The sequence below is a fragment of the Hemiscyllium ocellatum genome, chromosome 14 (genome assembly GCF_020745735.1).
Source record: "Hemiscyllium ocellatum isolate sHemOce1 chromosome 14, sHemOce1.pat.X.cur, whole genome shotgun sequence".
NCBI classification, from domain to species: Eukaryota; Metazoa; Chordata; class Chondrichthyes; order Orectolobiformes; family Hemiscylliidae; genus Hemiscyllium; species Hemiscyllium ocellatum.
The window spans coordinates 78956404-78963262 of NC_083414.1; positions in this window are offsets into that span (position 1 = coordinate 78956404).

Genomic DNA, 6859 nt, shown 5'->3' on the forward strand with positions numbered 1-6859 from the left:
CTCGCCACCTCCTTCTGCTCCCACGCCTCCTGCTGCCTATTCCCTCTCTCTCCACGCCACCACCTCCTCCCCCTCACCTCTTCTCTCCCTGCTAACATCCCCCCGCTCTCCCCCTCCTTGACCCCAAACCTCACCCATTCTCCCCCTCAACCTCTCTGAAACCTTCCTTTGCCGCTGCTGCTCTCTGCTTCATTCTCCCTGCCCCTCTCTCCTCCACCTCTCTCTGCTCTCCCTCTCTCTCTTCCACCCCTCTTTTCTGCACGCTCTCTCCTCCCGCTTTCCATCCTCCCACTCTCCTCCCCCTCTCTCCTCCCCCTCTCTGTCCTACCCCTCACTCCTCCCACTCCATCCCCTCCCCTCCCTGTCGTCTCCCTCTCTCTCATCCCCCTCTCTCTCCTCGCCCCTCACTCTCCTGCCACCACTCTCCTACCCTCTTTGTCCTCCCCTAATTTCCCCCTCTCTCTCCTTCCCCCTCCATCCTCCCCCTCTCTTCACACTCTCTCTCCTCTCCTTTCTCTCCTCCCCCCTCTCCTCTCTCTCTGCCCCATCTCTCTCATCCCACTCTCTCCTCCCCATGCTCTCCCCTCCCATCTCTCGTCTCCCCTCTCTCTTCTCACCCTCCCCTCTCTCTTATCCCCTCCCCTCTCTCCTCATCCCCCTCCCCCTCCTCCTCCTTCTTTCCTCTCTCCTCTCCCCTCTTCCCTCTCTCCTCTCCACTCTCCCTCCCCTCTAACTTCTCACTACTCTCTCCTCACCACTGTCTCCTCTCCCCTCTTCCCTCTCTCCTCTCCACTCTCCCTCTCCTCTAACTCCTCACTATTCTCTCCTCACCACTGTCTCCTCTCCCCTTCCCTCTCTCCTTTCTCCTGTCCCCTCTCTGCTCCCCCTCACCTCTCCCTTCTCCTCTTTCTCCCCTCTCCCGCTCACCTCTCCACTCTCCCCTCTCTCGTCTCTCCTCATCCCCTCTCTTCACCCCTTCTCTTCTTCAACACTCTCCTTTCTTAACCTCCCCTCCACTCCTCTCCCCATTCCCCGCCCTGTCGTCCCTCTCTTCTCCACACTCACTTCTTCCCCTCTCTCGTCCCACTCTTCTTCACCCTCTCTCCTGAAATCCTTCCCTATCCAATCGTATCCTCTCCTCCCACCTGTCCTCACCTCTATTCTCCCACCTCTTCTGCCCCCTCCTCCCTGGCTCTCCTCCCTGTCTCTGCTGCATCTCCGTGCTCACCTTCGCCCTCCTTCTCCAACTTCCGCCTCTCCTCCCCACTCTCTCCTCCCCTTCACCACCCATCGTCCTCCCCTTCTCCTCATCTTCAACTCTTTCCTCCCCAATCCTCCACACATCCTCCAATCCCTCATGTCCCTCTCTCCTTCACCTCCCACCCCCTTCTCCACCCTCTCTCTCCTTTTCCACCCCAAACCCCGCCTCACCTCACACCCCAAACTCCCCCTACGTCCTCGCTTCCTCCTCTCTCTCCTTCCCCTGGCTCCTAACCCCTCTCCTCCTCTCTTCCTCATCACTCATCCCCCCACTTCATTCGCTGTCTCCTCCCCGTCTTCCACCTTCCACTTGCACCCCACCTCTACTCCTCTCTTTCATTCCTCTCCTTCTCTACTACAACCCCCTTCCCATACACCCTCCACCCCTCTACTCCCCATCACGGCATCCTCGCTCCTCACCCCCTGTCCTCCTGTTCCCTCTCCTATCCAAATCCTCCTACCCTCTCCTCCCATCTCTCCTCCTACTCTCGACCACCGTTCCCAGCTCGCTCCTACACCCTCTCTCCTACCGCCCTCTCTCCAACCCTTCTTTTCTCTGCTCTGCCTCTTTCCCCAATCCACTTAAGCCCCACCTCCCCCTCCTCCACCCTCTCTTCTCCCCTTCCCTCCTCGCCTCTCCCTCCCTTCCCCTCCCCACTCTCCCTCCCCATCTCTCACATTGAAAGATGAGGCATACAAAGTGGTCAAAAGCAGCAGGAAACTGGAAGGTTGGGAAAGCATGGAAGATCAAAAGAAAGCCACAAAAAGAGTGATAAAGAATTGTAGGAAAGAACAGGAGAGAAAAGATGTACCACAGAATTTAAAAACAGATGGCAGTAGTTTCTATGAATCAGAGGATTAGATAGGGTTGACAGTGAAAGTCTTTTTCCTAGGATGATGACGTAGGCATGTACGAGAGGGCACAACTACAAATTGAGGGGTGATAGATTTACGAAAGATGTTAGAGGCAAATGCTTTACACAGAGAGAGTGGTAAGTGTGTGGAATGCCCTCCCTGCTAAGGTAATCAACTCAGCCACATTAGGGAGATTTAAATAATCCTTAGATAAGCTCATGGATGATTTTGGGATAGTGTAGGGGGACGAGATGAGAAAATTCCACAGGTCGGCGTAACATTGAGGGCTGAAGGGCCTGTTCTGCGCTTTACTGTTTTATGTTCTATAATCTGAATCTTTTTCCAAGGTAAAAATGACAAATTCTAGAGGCCACAGATTTCAGGGGCCTGGGGGAAATTAAAAGAAAATAAAAACCGAAACAACAGAAGATGTGGTAAATGAGAAACAAAAACAGAAGTTTCTGGAAATACTCAACAAGTCTGGAAGCATCTGTGAAGAGAAAACAGAGCTCACGTTTCTGATAAAGGACCCGAAACATGAAGGGATTTTTATTTTCTCAGATACTGCAAGACCTGCTGAGCACTTCCAACAACACGTGAAAGTTTAAAGGGAGTTTTGTCAGGCAAGTTTCTAATGCAAAAAGTGATAGATGACTAGAATGTACTCTCCTGGGAGGTGGTAAAAGCAGAAACAATCACGATGCTTAAGAGGCATTTGGGCAGGCACATAAGCCGACAGGGGTTGGCAGGGATATGGATCATATCCAGGCAGGTGGAATTAGTTTGGAATGGCATCATGGTCTGCACAGATATGATGGGCCGATTATTCCGGTGCTGTACTGTTCTGTTTTCCAGGGGGTAGATTGTGTGGAGCGAGAGTTACTATTTTTTGGAACACACAGTTGTTGGTACATTTTGAGTCAGGAAATATATATTTGGATGGCACAGGCACAAAGAGTAGAGACTGAGGGAAGGGGGAGGGGGTGGGACAATGTGTACAATTCTTTAAAGGATATGGGACATAATCAAAGTGTTGTGATAAAAACATATGGAACCCTGGGTTTCATTAAACAATTTCATTGACGGGTTCGGTCACAGTCAATCATTGTATCCAATTCAGGTCAACAGATTCCTGCTCAGGAAGGATCTGAGTATTCTTCAGGGTGTGGAGTACAGACTTACTGGTGTGGTGAACCGATGAAGAAAATGCAGTCACTGAATTGATTTGGAAAAAAAAATGCTATTTTCATTGAAGAAATCAAGTTGAATATATCTTGATAGATTAAAATGGATAAGATTATAACACATCCAGATAGAGCAGACAATAAAATAAATTGCACTTGATAGGTCATGGCTCAAAATTTAAGATTAGATATAACGTTTTGAGAAAGTGGGAGATGAGCAAGTGTTCCCGCTGACTGTATTGGCTGGAAATATGCAGAACATGCTGCCTATTATGGTGGTGCAAGTAGAGATGATCAATGATTAACAAATACGATTATATCAGATCTGAGGGAAATAAACTTTCTGGGTTTTGGGGCCAGTTAGAGAATGAGAATAAGGGATTCTGCTACAGAGAGCCAGCTTGGATTTGATGAGTCCCTTTCTATGCCATAACACATTTTTTTGTTCTTGCTTTACTTGTTCTGGTTATTTGTCTTCGGGGTTAAATTATCATTAAGGTAAATCTGCTCTCTGTGTTCATGCTCAGACCAACACAGGTTGTCCTTCCACAGCAGGAGATAATGTTCACTGCTTTATACATGGTTGTGGGGGAGTCCCCAGGTAGGATACACAGAACTGAAAATCTGCTCTAGGGTGTTTTCACCAGGATTGTGAATATCTTGGAACATCTAGTGCCACACCAATACCTGAAATGCTTTCTGACTGACTGACGAAATGAAAAATGTTCCTTCCACAGCATGTTGTTAGCTGGAGTTCTGTGGCCAGTGTTGTTTCACAAGGATCCGAAATGCAATATCTATTGTCTGTAACATATATCAATGATTAGCATGGAAATGTAAACAATTTAATTAGCAAGTTTCCAGATGGTACAAATTGATGGAGTTGTGAATCGTGAAGAATGCTATCAAAGGATACAGCAAGAAAGAGATCAGTTGGAAAACCCATACAAAAATAGATTTTAATCTAGACAAGTGTGAGGTGATGTATTTTGGGAGACTCATTGCAAGAGGAATGTATTCACTAAGCCAAAGGGCTCTCAGAAGCATTGATGTACACAGGGAGCTTCAGGTACAAGTTCACAGCTCCCTGAAAGTGATGAAGGTTGTGGATGGCAGACTTGCCTTTTTCTGTCAGGGGACTGAATATTAAACTGCCATTAGGCCAGCTTTGGAGTATTGTGTGCTGTTTTGATCACCACATAAAAGGAGGATGTGGAGGCTTTGGACAGTGTGAGAAAAGGTTTACCAGGATGTTGCCTGGATAAAAGGACATGGATGTAACTGAGATTCTGGAACATACAGGGCTGCGGACTAAAGTCTGCAGAATGGGATCATCGTGATTTATTTAACATTTTTCCAGAATATTAAACTTAAGTCCAATTTGAGAATTTATGAACATCATCCGACCTGAATTCCAAATGTCACAATAAATTGATCAGAAAGTTACAGCACAGATCGAGGCCACTTGGCCTATCCTGCATGTCTTGGCTGTAATAGAATGATCCAGGCTTTACAGCGTTCTGTACTCACCAATGCCAGCAACAATTTCAGACTGCGTACTCTGCCCTCTATGTTGTTATAATCTGTTTTTTCAATGGATTTCTTAGACAGCTGCTCATCTTGTTTCCTGGTTTCTTTCCCAGCCCTAACTCCATTCCTCATTGCCTTGAGGGACTACCATTTCTGCAATTTAATCTCTCCTGCCTTCCCCTGTGTGACACTGTCTTTTTGTCCTTGTCTCACCCCCGCCTTGCTCACAACCTGTTACATTTCTGATGGTTCCCGGACCTCTGTGACTTCACTGCACCCCCTGGGTCAGTGGCATGTGTTTTCAATTCTCTTCCTCATGAGATAATCGGAAATCTTTCTGGCTGCAGTTTCCCCCAGATTTTATTTGAAAAAAAAGAGGATTTGCATCAGAGTCAAGTATTTGTGAGCCTTCATTCACAATCCTGAGCACTTAGACATAACATGTGACCCTCCCACAGTCGTGCAGGTTTGATGGATTGGCCGTGCTAACATGGCCTGTAGTGTGTAGGTTAGGTGGGTTGGTTTATGTAAGTAGGTTGAGACAGCAAGTCATTGCACACTCGATGGACTGAATAGTCTCTTTGTGCACCTCAGGGATTCTGTAATTCTAACTAGTTGTGATTGTTGTCACATTTTCCTAAGGCCAGGTTCATTCAGCTCAAGTACACATGCTGCCTTGGTGTTTCTGTCGGTGCTCACTCAATCCTTTACTTCTGGTTTCCATCAATTTCACACTGTATGTGAGGGTGGGAATGAATGTGTAAATATAAATACTCCAACTGAAACCCCTCACAAGTTAGGAACACTGCAGCCAGAAAGATTTCCGATTATCTCATGAGGAAGAGAATTGAAAACTCATGCCACTGACCCAGGGGGTGCAGTGAAGTCACAGAGGTCAGGGAACCATCAGAAATGTAACAGGTTGTGAGCAAGGCGGGGGTGAGACAAGGACAAAAAGACAGTGTCACACAGGGGAAGGCAGGAGAGATTAAATTGCAGAAATGGTAGTCCCTCAAGGCAATGAGGAATGGAGTTAGGGCTGGGAAAGAAACCAGGAAACAAGGTGAGCAGCTGTCTAAGAAATCCATTGAAAAAACAGATTATAACAACATAGAGGGCAGAGTACGCAGTCTGAAATTGTTGCTGGCATTGGTGAGTACAGAACGCTGTAAAGCCTGGATCATTCTATTACAGCCAAGACATGCAGGATAGGCCAAGTGGCCTCGATCTGTGCTGTAACTTTCTGATCAATTTATTGTGACATTTGGAATTCAGGTCGGATGATGTTCATAAATTCTCAAATTGGACTTAAGTTTAATATTCTGGAAAAATGTTAAATAAATCACGATGATCCCATTCTGCAGACTTTAGTCCGCAGCCCTGTATGTTCCAGAATCTCAGTTACATCCATGTCCTTTTATCCAGGCAACATCCTGGTAAACCTTTTCTCACACTGTCCAAAGCCTCCACATCCTCCTTTTATGTGGTGATCAAAACAGCACACAATACTCCAAAGCTGGCCTAATGGCAGTTTAATATTCAGTTCCCTGACAGAAAAAGGCAAGTCTGCCATCCACCACCTTCATCACTTTCAGGGAGCTGTGAACTTGTACCTGAAGCTCCCTGTGTACATCAATGCTTCTGAGAGCCCTTTGGCTTAGTGAATACATTCCTCTTGCAATGAGTCTCCCAAAATACATCACCTCACACTTGTCTAGATTAAAATCTATTTTTGTATGGGTTTTCCAACTGATCTCTTTCTTGCTGTATCCTTTGATAGCATTCTTCACGATTCACAACTTCATCAATTTGTACCATCTGGAAACTTGCTAATTAAATCGTTTACATTTCCATGCTAATCATTGATATATGTTACAGACAATAGATATTGCATTTCGGATCCTTGTGAAACAACACTGGCCACAGAACTCCAGCTAGCAACATGCTGTGGAAGGAACATTTTTCATTTCGTCAGTCAGTCAGAAAGCATTTCAGGTATTGGCGTGGCACTAGATGTTCCAAGATATTCA